This window comes from Rhineura floridana, chromosome 2, assembly GCF_030035675.1.
Source record: "Rhineura floridana isolate rRhiFlo1 chromosome 2, rRhiFlo1.hap2, whole genome shotgun sequence".
Classification (NCBI taxonomy): Eukaryota; Metazoa; Chordata; class Lepidosauria; order Squamata; family Rhineuridae; genus Rhineura; species Rhineura floridana.
The window spans coordinates 187,221,855-187,237,559 of NC_084481.1; positions in this window are offsets into that span (position 1 = coordinate 187,221,855).

Here is a 15,705-nt window from a genome sequence, read left to right on the forward strand (position 1 = left end):
CCACGGCTCCTGCCTGTTTCACCTACCTGTCTCCTGTGTTAGCTGCTGCGCATGCTGCGCATGCTGCACATGCTGGGCTGCCATCAAACAAGATAGCGGCGAAGGCTTCTCTAAGGGGCTGATGCCTCTGCTGCCATCTTAGTTGATGGCACGCATGCACGGTACACTACGTGCCGCAAGCGAACGGGTGGGCGGCCTGGAAGCTCCCTCCCTGCAATTTATGGCAGGAACCCTGCCACGCATCACGGAAGGGGAGCGCTACTCTCCCACCCTAACAAGGGGCCTTTCAGGGGCTCCTCTGGGCTGCAGGGGCCCTCAGTCAGGGCCCAACTTGGCTGCCCTTTGGCACCATCCCTGACTCCAGGACTTTCATTTGAGATTTCGTATCTCCTTTTACTCTGAGTGTAGCTGAGTCTTGGTTCTTTTTCTGCATGTGATTTTGTTTACCTATCATTATATATGTAGAGAAGCTTTCTAATCCACTCTTCATCAAAAATAATCCCAGAGCAGGGGAAAATATAACACACATTACACACAATTAAACATAAATTAAATAAAACAAAAGTTTGATTCATGGTGCTCATGTTAGTATTTAATTTTTTTTAACAATTTAGGCCTCAAATATCTGAAAGAGAACCTCGTTCCCTATAGACCAGCCCAGATATTCAGGTCAGCAGAGGAGGCCCTCCTGGTGGTTCTGCCACTCTCAGAGGTTTGGGGGTGGGGTGGGGAGGTGGGGCAACAGCTTGAGAGAGGGCTTTCTTGGTAATAGCCCCAATAATAGCCCTACAGAGATGCTTATGGAATCAGCTCTTTGCAGCTTCTGTCAGTTGCTGAAGATGCATCTCTTTAATCCCAACGATTTGGAAATTGAAGAATTGATTTTGGTGTCCTTCTTGTAGTGTGGATTATTGAGTTTGGGTTATGAGTGGGGTTGCTATATTCCAATTCCACAAATCTGGGCAGGCTAATTTGCCCATATCATGCAAATTAAGCATATTAATGGTTGCATTGTCCAGTTGTTTTGTTTGTGTGCCTAGTAATTACCACCAAAAACTGTGGAAGGATGTGAGGAATCATTAAAAAAAACATTTTCATCCTTAAATGTCTAGACTCTAGTTTCCAACACTATGGAATATTTATTTATTAAGAGGGTCTGTATCCTGCCCTTCCACTGTTAAAAACAGAGCTCAGGACACCTTACAAACATAATAGAAACAATAAAAATACACAATCAGCATAAAAACATAATAAAACAGAAAACAGAAACAAACATAAAACAAGTCAATGCAGCAGCATAAAAATCCAGCATAAAACAAAAAGTCAGCAAAGCATCAATTAAAAGCAATATTGTCTGTATCAACAATTAGGAAATGTGAAATGAACACACAACTACAACTTGTAACTCAGATCATAATAAAGATTTCAATATTATCAGTTCAGTCAATCATATTATCTAAAGAGAGTAGTGTCTGAGCATGTGAGAAGTGTCTCTAGTACACTGATTCTCACATACCCAATCAGGGAGAGAGCAAATGCAGCCTTCTCTGATAAAGGCTGGAACTTGATGGAGACTTGAGTGCTAGCACTTCTTTTTAAAAAATGAAGTGAAGTCTAGAGACCTGGCAAGCTGTGCTAGCATTAGATAGGGCAGCAGTTCCATTCCTATTGGTCTTAAGGGGGGAAAGGTTACACCTCCCACTACATTGAATAGTCTCTCTCTCTTTCTGTGTGTATATGTACATGTGTGTGTATATATGTACATACACGAACACACCCACACACCCATCCCTGGAGAGGAAATGAAGTAAGGTGAAATTTGGTGGGGAGATGGCTGCCAGTCATTTTGAAGAAGGATATGTATCAAAAAAATACTTTTTAGCCTTTTCTGAATTGCTGAACAGAGGCTCTACTGGAAAACAGGGTGGATGAAGCTGCATTCCAATGCAACTTTACTTGGGAGTAAGCACCATTTAAAAGGGTGGGGGCAGGGCTGAAAAATGCAAATGCTAATACCGCAGATTTTTTCACAGAGAGGTTTGCTTTTATATCTTGTATTTGTGCGGAAGCGGAGTGTTTGGTGGATTCATACCCCTTTATTCCATCCTCCATGATGGCAGACAAGCACTCCCATTGCATCCACCACTTAAGACACATACCCTGAGACTCAGAGGCAATTGAAATGAAGGCTGCTTCTCCTTACTGACTCAACCAGAAAGTCTATGGATAAGGGATGGAGCTGCATGTGTTCATCAAGTGAGCATGTACAGTTTTCTAAACTGCTAGATTCTGCATATGCAGCAGGCAGGGAGACTAAAATTCTTGATCTTCCCAGGACAGCTGTGGTGTCCCTCATTGGCTAAGAACAATGGAAGGCGGAAATAGGCTGATTTCTTACAAAATGGACAGAAAACTGCCTCCACGTTTTGCCTTGTATTTCTCAATCCACAAGGGAGAGACTTGTTTTTTTTAAAAATGAAAGCTGGGAATCTGGGCCACCTAATGGGCTAAGCAGGCACCCAGTACAGTCCAGGCAAAACACAGTTAACTAGGCAATATGGCAACTCTAGTTATGAGTGGGTTTGTTTTTCACTGTTGAATCATGTGTTTCTATTCTGTAACCAGAGATTGGAAGTAATTCGTTTTAAAAAAAACGAATTACTTGTAATTTATTGCTTTTTTGAGGAATGAGTGGGTAATTTTTTATGTTTTGATTGTAATAGAACAAGGTACTTTAGAAGAGTAATTGTAATGTTTCCAGCATTACTGCGGGGAGGGGCAGCAGGGGAAGTGTCCTGTTCCTCTGATTCATGAATGAAAAGCAAACTGGGCTTCTGCACAGTGTCACTCTTCATCATGCTCTGTGGGTGTTTAGGAGGTAACGAGGGAGGAGGTGGAGAGCGAGAAGGGGGTGGAGTGGAGAAAACAATTGTTTAAAAAATGGACGGGAGAGGAGGGAGAAAGGAGCCGAAGGGCAAGGACATGGATGGAGGAAGAGAAGGAAGCAGCTGTGGAATGGAGAGAAAGAACTGAGGAGGTGAGAGATAACAGCGACGTGTGTGTCTGTGTGTGAATATTGTGTTTGCACTTGGTGTGCAAAGTGGCCTCCGCTGCCTTCCCTGGTTACTTTGCTGCATTTGCAGTGTTTTAACTTCTTTGCACCCCAGCAGAAAATGTTTGCTTTGCGGGGTGTGCTTTAGTTGGTGGCAGGGCAGGGTCCAAGAGGTGGCCGCGTGAGAGAGATGTTGGCTAAGAGAGTGTGGGCGTATTGGAGGTTGCACTTGGTTTGACATGCAAAGATCTGAGCAGTGGCCTCTGCCTCCTTCTCCTCCTTCCTTACCAGCAGAGAGACACCACTGGTATCTTATGGATAAAAAGAATTATTCTACTACCTCTGTGTGTTTATTTTTAATGTTTTAGACTACTTAGGTGTGCAGCAGCCAAGGGCAGCACCTTGTAGGCACTCCAGTTTATTTATTTATTTATTTATTTTTATTTTTTATATATTTATAAGTAACTTTTATTTTTAAGTAACTTAACTCTACTTGTAGTGATTACTTTTGAGTAACAGTAAAGTAATCAATTCCTTTCAGAACAATTGTAATTGTAATGGTAATTTACTCCCTTTTGGGGCCATGCAACAATAATTGTAATTTATTCCTTTTTATTCCTTTGGCTGTAACCTGGAGCCTTCTGGGACCTTCCCTGAAACCTTTCAGTGGAGGATGGGTAAGAAACACAATCAAATCACCAACAACAACAACAACAAAAGATCAACAGCAGCAAAACATGGAAACAGTGGAGCAGGATATTAGATGGTTATGACAGCAAGCCTGGAACTAACATGGAATAAGGGTTGAGAACTGCAGTCTCAACTCTCTGGTGACCCTGGTAGTCTCACACAATCCAAAGCTCAAATATTCAAAATGAAAAGTTCATAGGTGACCCATAGGACTGAAGATTACTTATGGAAACTGTTTGTGAAATACTCACAAATGGCAGAGTTATTAGAGAAAAATAGGGGTATTAAATGAGCCATTTGCTAACTCCAAAGGAGCTACATTAAGAGTAAGCACAAATGGTAAAGGCTCGTTTCAGTAGCTTCTGTATAAATGCTACAACAAAGGGCCTTTATGTGCCACTAAAATGGGAGGAAATTACTTTTTGATTTGGAACAAGCTAATGCCAAGGTGACATTACTACACGAACAATGTTGACTGTACTGATGGAAAGTAGCTGAACAGCTTCCTTACAGTAAGGAGACATATTGCAGCAGCTGCTGTCTCCTGCAAGCATGACTGTTTAGTTTCCAGCTCCTGAAGTGATCTTTCTTTCATATGTATCTATTTGGTTTATATACATACCCGTCTGTGTATATGTGTACAATACTCCCTGGGTTTAGTTTGCCACTCTCAGTTACAGAGAGAAAGCAATACAATATGTAAATCTGTGCCCTCTAGACTGGAATCATTATAAGGTCGCTGTAAATGTTTTTGCTTAAATGCTACTTTGAGGAAGTAATTTCACTGGTGGAGGTTTTTCTTTCATATTTGAGAACAAATGAATTGTCTTTTTAAAACTGTTACCACAGTTGCACTTTAATGTTAGAAAGCTGGGAAGTATAAATGGGCCAATTTCCACAGTGAAACTGTGTTGCATTTGGATCAGGTGATAAAAACAATATGCAGATCCAGCTGTAGCTTGAGTGTGGGTAGAGCTTGCCTTCAAAGATAGTAATTATAATTTGTTTATTTATTTATATACTGCTTAATACCCAGATGGATTCTAAGGAGTTTACAAAACTTAAAAACTAATTGCACAACATTGTTAAAATACAGAAAAACACACCATTATTAAATACACAATAACACCATCCCATTAAAAAAATTAAAATATAAACAACCATGATTAAAATGAATAGCTTTCAGAATTGTGCCAGGTGTTGATGAGCAGAAAGTAAGCAGCAGAGATGTGAAGGCCTGGGAAAAAAACAGAAAAAATGGAGAAAGAAAAGGTATACCCAGTCTTCAAAGTGCAGATCAACAAATAGCTGGCATGCCCACAGAAAAGAGGTATGAAGAAGGTCATGTGCAGAGCTAAACAAGGCTAGGCGACCATCTTGGTGTCATGCTCCTGAGCTTGGGGAAACTTCTTAGCAACAGACTTGAACACTTCTTTTAAAACATTCCAAGAAAGAAACTATTTCTACTGCGTGGTGCTTCCCTGGATACCCCCACCCCCACCTTGACTGCTCTGCAGATGCTATCCCACCATGCTGGCTGTTTTCTCTCCTCTCTCCCTCTTCCTCATTTATTCCACTATCCTCCCTCTCCTGGCGTTTACTAGACCTCAGTGGAAAGGCCTGTAAGAGGGCCCTTTTTTCTCTTTTAAAAAAACCATTTAGTCAGGTGGTTGGGTGTGGGGCCTTGGAATGTGTGGGTCATGTGGGGTCCAGAGGCAATTGAAGATGGTGGGTGCAGCTTAGGGTTGCCATATTGCCCGGTTAGCAGGGTTTTACTCAGATTCTTTGCATGCCACCCGGCGTCCGTTTAGCCCCTTAGGTGGCCCAGATTCTCAGCTTTAATTTAAAATAAAGTAAGTTTCTAGGTGGTCTGGTTCTTGAGATGTACACAAAAACGTCAGCCACCCCCCTGACTGTTAAATCTTTTTTTAAAACAAATCTGTACTTCATAGCACTTCGTAGCTCAGTCTAACCCCGCCCATTCAGGATTGCAGCCAATCAGTGTGAAGCCAATTTGGTTGACCTGGGCAGTGTCTAGCAAACCTCATTGCAATGCCAGAGAATAGTGGTTCCCCCCCCCCCCGTTTATCTGAAAATCTTATAAATTGGGTAAGTATATACATTTCAGTTTTTTTTCCCTCTTGTGTGCAGGAGTCAGATCCTGGGCAGTGTTTTGAAAACCTTCCCAATACTTACTTTTGTGGGGGTAAAAGCACGCTAATCCCATATGCCCAGAGTAAATCCCATTGAATTCAATAGGACTTACTTTTGAGTAGACATGGTTATGAATGTGCTGTAAATTAATGGGACTTTTGAGTAAACATAGCAAAGAATTGTGTTTGTGTTCTAACTATTTCTGTCCCCCCTCCAGTCCTATTTTAAAGCAAGTAGGCAGGTATTACAGTTTTTATTCTGTAGGAAACTAATACTGATTTTTTTGCAATGACCAACTGGTTTGACAACAAACTATTATATGGGCTGTATGTATTTATACAACTGCAGTGTGTGTGTGTGTATGCAGTCTTTCCAACAACCCTGTGAGGCAGGGTTGGGAAACCAAGGCAACTCACAATAAGAAATAAATCCCTTTAAAATCCAATAACCATAAAGCAAGAATAAACAGTTGGAAAACAGCCTAAAGAGGCATGATTCTGAATTTTGGGTTGGGTGAATGAAGTTTATTTATTATTTGATTTATATCCCGCCCTTCCTCCCAGTAGGAGCCCAGGGCAGCAAACAAAAGCACTAAAAGCACTTTAAAACATCATAAAAAACAGACTTTAAAATATATTAAAACATCTTTGAAAATATTTTTAAAAGCTTTAAAAAAACATCTTTTTTAAAAAAAGAAAAGGCTTAAAAAATATTAAAAACCAATTCCAACACAGACTCAGACTGGGATAAGGTCTCAACTTAAAAGAACAAGTTGAAAGAACAAGTTCCTTATCACTTGAGGCTGTAGTTCTCTGCACACTTCCCAGTTTGAGTAAGTCCCATTGAATACATTGGGACTTGCTTCTGAGTAAACAAACATCAGATTGCACTATAAATATATTTACAGATTGTGTAATTCATAAACATATTTGATAGTCATGTTTATATAAATATTTCTTCATACTGTGTCCCAATAAGTATTTGATTTCACACTATGGTTGTAGATGATTTTTTCCTCTACATTTTAAGTGTGCCCTTCTTCCTGGGGATGGTCATGGTTCTCCGTTGTTTTCATCCTGAGGGGAGGATAGGCTGAGAGATGGTGAGTAGCACATTTAAGGTCTCTTCACCTCCCCCCCTTTTTTTATTTGTATTTATTTTATATTTCTCCAATATCTTCCCTTGGCTGTTTTTATGTATTTTAAATATTTTTAGATTAAATAAATAGGAAATCATAATTGTGAACCTCCCTAAAAGCAATTTACCTATCCTTATGTTTTGGCAAAGTGATGGTATGAAGGCATGCTGGTAGAACAAGAGACCATGTTTGAGGCATGTTATAAGGTGTTTGAGGACTTTGTCACACATTACTTTTTGAGACCAGTAGATTCATGTTGGAAAGAACACGTGCACGTATTGAATGGTGGCTTGGGTGCTGTTTTTTCAGTCTACGCTGCATGCGTAGGGAAGGTGATATATCATCTGGCAGCTAGCTTCATAACGTGAGAATGAAAAACATTTGGATCACCATTCACTTGTTTACTTTTCTCACTATTGAGACCACTTCATATATTACTTTTTCATACACAAAAATTTAATCTTTGTATAGGAAAAAGTATTTTGTAGAATATGAAGGACAGTGGCTGCCCAGTCAGTATAACCACTGTACAAGATCTACTCAGCCACTGTAATTACCTTTTTGTTTTGAGTGCCCTGTTGTCTGGGTCTTGGTTCAGGTGTGTATCCAACTTGGATGTGCATATGGAAGGGGTGTGCAAGTAGTGCCCCCCCAAGTGTGGAGGCTTGACCGAACATTGTGTTATGGAAAACCAAAGTCTGTGTGAAAGTACATATTTGGGAATGCCATCAGTGTAATCCTAAGCACACTTAATAAATAATGTCATATCGAACTTGCACGTCACAAAATATTTTACGGTCATGTCTATAAGCACCAGCAGGGTAGTCGCCCAGGGAGTCTTAGTCCCTCTGCTTTTTTGGGAGCAGGGTCCCTATGTCTTCAAACATCCTACAATCAGCATGAAAAGGGAGTGTGTTAGTCACTGAGAAGAGTCTTCTAATATGCTTCCTTGCCTTAACTGCTGATTGGAGCCAATCAGAGTGAAAGGAGGTGAGTCAGCCACTGAGAAGACTCTTCTCATTTGCTAACACTCTCCACTTACATGCTGATTGGCTCCTAGAGATGTTTGTTATTGTGAGAGAATGCATTAACAAAGATCTCATTCTTAATCCAGGAGTAAAAAAGGGTGTATGTGGCTGCAACTATCATGAAGGGACTCTGCACTTCTTAATTTTCTACTAAACAACTGATAAATACCTATGTAACTTTGTGTCTGGAGACTTATTATTAAGAATCACTTTCCATAATTGTAAGGAGGTATGTCCACATGCAAGCATCCCAGGCACCTAAATGAGGGGTGAGAGCAGCATAGGGACATAAGCAGATGTCTTATACCAGGGGTTCCCAAACTTTTCTTCTACATAGACCACTTGAAAATTGCTGAGGGTCTGAAAGTATCTGAAAATTTACTATGGGCATATGCAAGATAATTAACTCCCATTAGTGATAAGAGCAAGAATTTATAATTATTATTTTAATTAAAACAAGAGGTTTATCAGTACTTTGAAGAGGTTGTTATATGCCTTCAAGTCGACTATGACTTATGGCGACCCTATGAATCAGCGACCTCCAAGAGCATCTGTCATGTACCACCCTGTTCAGATCTTGTAAGTTCAGGTCTGTGGCTTCCTTTATGGGATCAATCCATCTCTTTTTTGGTCTTCCTCTCTTTCTACTTCCGTTTTTCCCAGCATTATTGTCTTTTCTAGTGAATCATGTCTTCTCATGATGTGTCCAAAGTATGATAACCTCAGTTTCATCATTTTAGCTTCTAGTGACAGTTCTGGTTTAATTTGTTCTAACACCCAATTATTGGTCTTTTTCGCAGTCCGTGGTATTCGCAAAGTTCAGCTCCAACACCACATTTCAAAGGAGTTGGTTTTTCTCTTATCCGCTTTTTTCACTGCCCAACTTTCACATCCATACATAGAGATCGGGAATACCATGGTCTGAATGATCCTGACTTTAGTGTTCAGTGATACATCTTTGCATTTGTTAATCCTTGACAAGTGTATACAGTAGATTAAACCAATAGGGTAATAAAATACACCCATCTCACACCCTTTCCGATTGGGAACAACTCCCATCAGCCCAATCCAGTGGCCATGCTGGCTGGGGCTGATGGGAGCTGTAATTTAAAAAAGTAACTATTCCAAGCTCAGAATTTTCCCTGACTAAGCCTGGTCTAAAAAAGAACAAGAACACCCTGTTCTTTTGTTCCCTCAGTAAAATATTAGGAGGCTTTTTTTCTCTCTGAACTCCATTTGCTTTATTCCAGTCACTCTGCTAACATATTGAACCAAGGCTGGCTGGCAAGACCCCACTGAATCAGATGCCTCAGCACTAGGGCCATAGAACCAAAGCCAGGATCTTCATGGGTGTCTTCCCCTGGACCCAAGCAACTGAGTGCCCCCCAATACCTTGCCAGTCCTGTAACTAAGGTTGTTATATATTCTGTCAGTTTCAGTTTCTTCCAGTTTCACATATTTCAGTCTTAAATTCAGTTGTCCACATTTCCACATCAATTTGTGGATTTTTTTAAAAAAAACTCCTTATGAAAATTCATAAGCATTTTAGTGCAAATTTCTCCTAATATACACATTTTTGTATGCAATTTCCTCTCACATTTACATATGTTTGCAAACCAATTTCCCCCATTTTTGTCAATTATTTTCACCAAAATATGAATTTACACTTTACCCTAGTATATGCATTTTTCTACACATTACTTCACTGGAGAACTGCATTGCAAAATGTGGAGTAGTACGAATTTCAGAACATGCCTGTGTTTCAGTTCACATATTGTTTCGGAAAGCACAAATTCAGTAGGTTTGCCTTTAAACATTAAATACATTTACTGGTAATGCACACAATGGCCTTAGCCATTGGGTCAGAAACTATTATGATCAGAAGTCAGATCAGCTTATGCATCAGTATACGCTGCAGTATACAGTTAACATATCTCAGGGTGCAAACTGTACCAGCTCAGCTGGGGGTTCACTGGGGAAGCCGAACCCAGCAGAACTGGTGCCAACAGGAGTCAGCGTAAGGCCTAAAAAAGGGATGTTCTGGGGGCGTGTTGGAGGAGGCGGCAGGAGGGGCTTACACAACATCCAACTTCCATTTGGAGCATTCCTGCAGGTCCTGATCTAGTCCTAAAAGATCAGTGTAAGAAAATAATTATCATGGAAGTCAATGGGGAGCACTTACTTGCCAGTAGGGGTATTTGTGAAAGCCGCCTTTTTCTTTTCTGTTCATGCATGCAGCCTCAGGGGCTTCCCAGCAGCAGATGGATGGGGCGGAGCTTCCGGCTGGCTCCTCCTTTGCCAGCACCTCTTCTGCCAGCTTCTCCTGAGTTGCTCTGCCCAAGTATAATGTTCCATCAGTTCAGACTTATATGTTATACAAGTTACATTTCAATAATTGTGAAGTTATATTGCAAGGAATCAACATTAAACAAGTTACATTTTCATGTCAATACATTTCAGTCTCTCGTCCATAAAGAAATGGAATCATCTCACTCACAATAATCTAAGTCAAGGCAAGCCTTGGACCTCCAGCAGAAACACAGCAATGTTTGACCAGCTCTCCAGTGAGAAACTGGCAAAAGATTGCCCCTGAGCTCCTCTTTTTATAGGAGTGCCTCAGGGCTATGACCTTCCTCAACAGCTGTCTATCAGTTGCTGCCTCTGTGCAGTGTCTCTCTGTGCTGTCTGCCAGGGGCAGCAAGCGGGACCAGCTAAACTTTCAACTAGTCACTTTAACCAGAAGCAGGTTTTGACCACACCATATAAGGCAGTTGTAGCTGCCAGCTATGTGTTGTTATCTCTTTTGTTTATACGTTGGCTGACTAGCCAGAACTAGAAAAAAAGAGGGGGAAGCAGAAAAACTTGCTCCAGTATGGACTTTACAAGGCTTGACTGGACACTATGAGGAGATCTGCATGCCTGGGCATATAATATGCAATACATTAGGATTCCCCCTCTAGGATGCACACCTTAACATGGTGAGGGGGTTTGAGAGTGTTGAACAAGCTGAGGGCAATGCCGCCAGGAGTCTAGACTACGAGGCTGGACTCCTAAGCAAGGACACCCAAGGCGGAATGGTCAAAGCTGAGACACCAGACTAAGATGCATCCAAACTCAGAGGAAGGCAATGGTAAACCACCTCTGAATGCTTCCTACCATGAAAACCCTATGAACAGAGTATCCAAAATGCAACACGAAAATAGTGCTGGAAGATGAGACTCCCAGGTCAGAAGGCACTCACCGAGCTACTGGGGAAGAACAAAGTAGCACTGTGGCTAATAATGCAGCTGGGTCAAAGCTGAAAGGAAGCCCAGAGGCTGATGCACACAGATGCGAAAGGAGAATCCAGAGTTGTATGACGCACACTATAGGAACATGGAATGTGAGAAGCATGAACCAGGGAAAGTTAGAAATTGTCAAGCAAGAAATGGAACGTATCAACATTACAATACTTGGTGTGAGTGAATTAAAATGGACGGGAATGGGATATTTTCAATCAAGCAACTACAAAATATTTTATGCAGGAAATGAGAAATTAAGAAGAAATGGGGTTGCTTTAATAGTGAGAAGTGATGTAGCAAAAGCAATTAAGAGCTATAACACAAGGTCTGAGCAAGTTATATCAATGAGATTAAATGGGAAACCTATTGACATAACCATCATCCAAGTCTATGATCCAACAGTAAATGCAGAAGAGGAATTGGAGAGATCTTATGCAGAAGTACAGAAAGAAATTAATCATACACCAAAACAAGATGTGCTGATAATCATGGGGGACTGGAATGCAAAAGCAGGGAACAGAGAAGAACTAGGAATTGTGGGGAAATGGGGCTTAGGAGACAGAAATGAAGCAGGAGAAAGACTTATTGAATTCTGTGAAGCCAATAATTTGTTTCTTGCAAAAACATTTTGTGAGCAACCGAAAAGACAACTGTACACGTGGACATCACCAAATGGTCAAAATAGGAATCAAATTGATTATATAATTGGTAGCAGAAGATGGAGAAGTTCCATACTTTCTGGGAAAACAAGGCCAGGAGCAGACTGCGGTATGGATCATGAACTGGTCATATCGAAAATCAGAGTAAAGCTAAAGAACAACAAAGCAATCATAATGCCAAAATACAATTTAAATAACATCCCAGAATAATATAAAGATCAAATAAGGAACAGATTTGAAGATTTAAACTTACTTGACACAGAACCAGAAGAACTATGGACTGAAGTCAGAGACAATATCAGGGAAGAATGCAAAAAGACAATACCTCTAGTTAAAAAGAGAGAAAGACCTCAATGGATGACTGAAGAAACTCTTAAAATGGTTAAAGAGAGAAGGAAAGCAAAAGCAAAAGGAGATAGAAACACAGTTAGAACCCTAAATGCAACTATACAGTGACTAGTATGTAGGGACAATTACAATAGTGATTGTATAGAAATAGAAGAGGACAACAAAAAGGGAAGAACAAGAGCCCTATTCCAAAAGATCAGAGAAATGAAAGGGAAATTTAAACCAAGGGTAGGGATGTTGAATAATCAACAGGGAAACACACTGACTGACCGAGATGAAATAAAGGGAAGATGGAAGCAATACTCTGAGGAACTCTATAAAAGAGATGCAAGGATGACAGATTAATTCAAGGAGAAACTGTATGATGAAGAACCAGAAATTTTAGAATGTGAGGTGAAAGCTGCTCTTAAAATACTTGGAAGAAACAAATCACAAGGAACAGATGGCATACCAATAGAGTTGCTACAAGCTACTGAGACTGAATCTGTCCAAAGTTTGACAAAAAATTGTCAAGAAATATGGAAAACTAAACAATGACCCACAGACTGGAAGCGTTCAATATACATTCCAATTCCAAAGAAAGGGGATCCCAGGGATTGCAGTAGTTATCGAACTATTGCCTTAATATCCCATGCAAGTAAAGTAATGCACAAGATCCTCCAGAAATGCTCTTACCACATATGGAGCTAGAAATGCAGACATCCAAGCTGGCTTTAGAAAGGGAAGAGGCACCAGAGAGCATATCGCAAACATACGTTGGATAATGGAACGGGCCAAGGAATTTGAGAAGGAAATCACCCTGTGCTTTATAGATTACAGCAAAGCCTTGGACTGTGTAGATCATGAAAAACTATGGAATGCTTAAGAAATGGGGGTGCCACAGCATCTGATTGTCCTGATGCGCAACCTATACTTTGCACAAGAGGCTACTGTAAGGACAGAATATGGAGAAACTGACTGGTTCCCCATCGGAAAGGGTGTGAGACGGGTGTATTTTATCACCCTATTTGTTTAATCTGTACACAGAACATATCATACGGAAAGCCAAGATGAAGGAGGTGTGAAAATTGAAGGGAGAAATATCAATAATTTAAGATATGCTGGTGATACTATACTACTAGCAGAAACCAGTAATGATTTGAAACGAATGCTGATGAAAGTTAAAGAGGAAAGCACAAAAGCAGGACTACAGCTGAAAGTCAGAAAGACTAAAGTAATAATAATAATAATTTAATTTTTAGGCCGCCTATCTGGCCGAAGCCACTCTAGGTGGCGTACATATTAAATTCAATAAAATACAAAATACAGTAAATACAATAAATACAATAAAATACAAATAATCAACAGTGACAGAATAGCAGCAATTGTAATACATAGCAATGGGTATTGAGTATATAATTAGCCCATCCCGATAGTCCCAAAGGCCTGACCAAACAGCCAAGTTTTTAATGCTCGGCGGAAGGTATCCAGGGAAGGGGCATGTCGAAGATCGAACGGGAGGGAATTCCAGAGAGTGGGGGCCGCCACCGAAAAAGCCCTCTCTCTAGTCCCCACCAACCTAGCTCTTTTGTTGGTGGGATTGAGAGAAGGCCCTGCGTGGCGGATCTTGTCGGGCGGCATAGTTGGTGACGCTGGAGGTGCTCCTTCAGATAAACCGGGCCGAAACCGTATAGGGATTTAAAGGTTAACACCAACACCTTGAATTGGGCCCAGAAAACTACTGGAAGCCAGTGTAGATTAAATAATACTGGTGTAATATGATCACGGCGACGGCTGTTTGTAAGTAAACGAGCCGCCGCATTCTGTACCAGTTGAAGTTTCCGGACCGTTTTCAAGGGTAACCCCACGTAGAGCGCATTGCAGTAGTCTAATCGAGAGGTGACCAGGGCATGCACTACCAGTGGGAGCTGATGAACAGGGAGGTAGGGTTGCAGCCTGCGTATGAGGTGTAGTTGGTACCAAGCTGCCCGGCTCACTGCCGAAATCTGAGCCTCCATGGACAATGACAACAGAAGATTTATGTAACTTTAAAGTTGACAATCAGGACATTGAACTTGTCAAGGATTATCAATACCTCGGCACAGTCAAATGGAGACAACAGTCAAGAAATCAGAAGGCTAGGACTGGGAAGGGCAGCTATGAGAGAACTAGAAAAGGTCCTCAAATGCAAAGATGTAACACTGAACACCAAAGTCAGGATCATTCAGACCATGGTACTCCCAATCTCTATGTATGGATGTGAAAGTTGGACAGTGAAAAAGGCGGATAAGAGAAAAATCAACTCATTTGAAATGTGGTGCTGGAGGAGAGCTTTGTGCATACCATGGACTGCGAAAAAGACCAATAATTGGGTGTTAGAACAAATTAAACCAGAACTGTCACTAGAAGCTAATATGATGAAACTGAGGTTATCATACTTTGGACACATCATGAGAAGACATGATTCATTAGAAAAGACAATAATCCTGGAGAAAACAGCAGAGAGTAGGAAAAGAGGAAGGCCAAACAAGAGATGGATTGATTCCATAAAGGAAGTCACAGACCTGAACTTACAAGATCTAAACAGGGTAGTTCATGACAGATGCTGTTGGAGGTCGCTGATTCATAGGGTCGCCATAAGTCGTAATCGACTTGAAGGCATATAACAACAACAAGAACCCTGACTGGTTGTGGGATGCTGAGTTTTGTGCCTTACTCATACAAATCTTGTTGTGGTTGGTATGGTATTGCATTTAGGAAATCATCACTATCTTTAATTTTTTATTTGCATTTCATTTACCTCTGACCTTACTCCCTTGCATCCATAGAAGCAACAACAATGTTTCCACGTGCTCAGCTCAACAAACTCACTGATGATGCACCTTGTTGTTTGCATGATGATTTGTTTCTTGCCCAATAGTGGTAAAAGAGAATCCACATACTGGGAAGTGTGACTTCAATTGTTGTCTTCAAGCTACTACCTGTGAAGGTATACCAAATCATGTGTATTTTCTTTTTGTCAATTATTACTCACTGGAATTGGGTTACCTGTCAAGGTGAGTTTATAGCAGCCTACAGGGTGGACAGGAAAGGGTAGAGAATCTTCTTACCCACTGCTCAAACCTCTCTCTGCAGTGAAGTCTGTAAAGAGGTTTAGAGAAGCCATGTTAAAAGGGAGGGGCAGGGCATTCCAGGCAGGGGGTTGCCAACTGTGCATTGATATGTATATATTTGCAGAGGATCCTAGTCAAGCCTTACCAACAGCACAATCCTAATTGTATCAACTCAGAAGTATGTCCTATTGATTTCTATGGGGTTTAGACCCTTAGCGTGTTTCAAATTGAAGCCTTTGGGGGCATCCATTTTTATTCCTGAG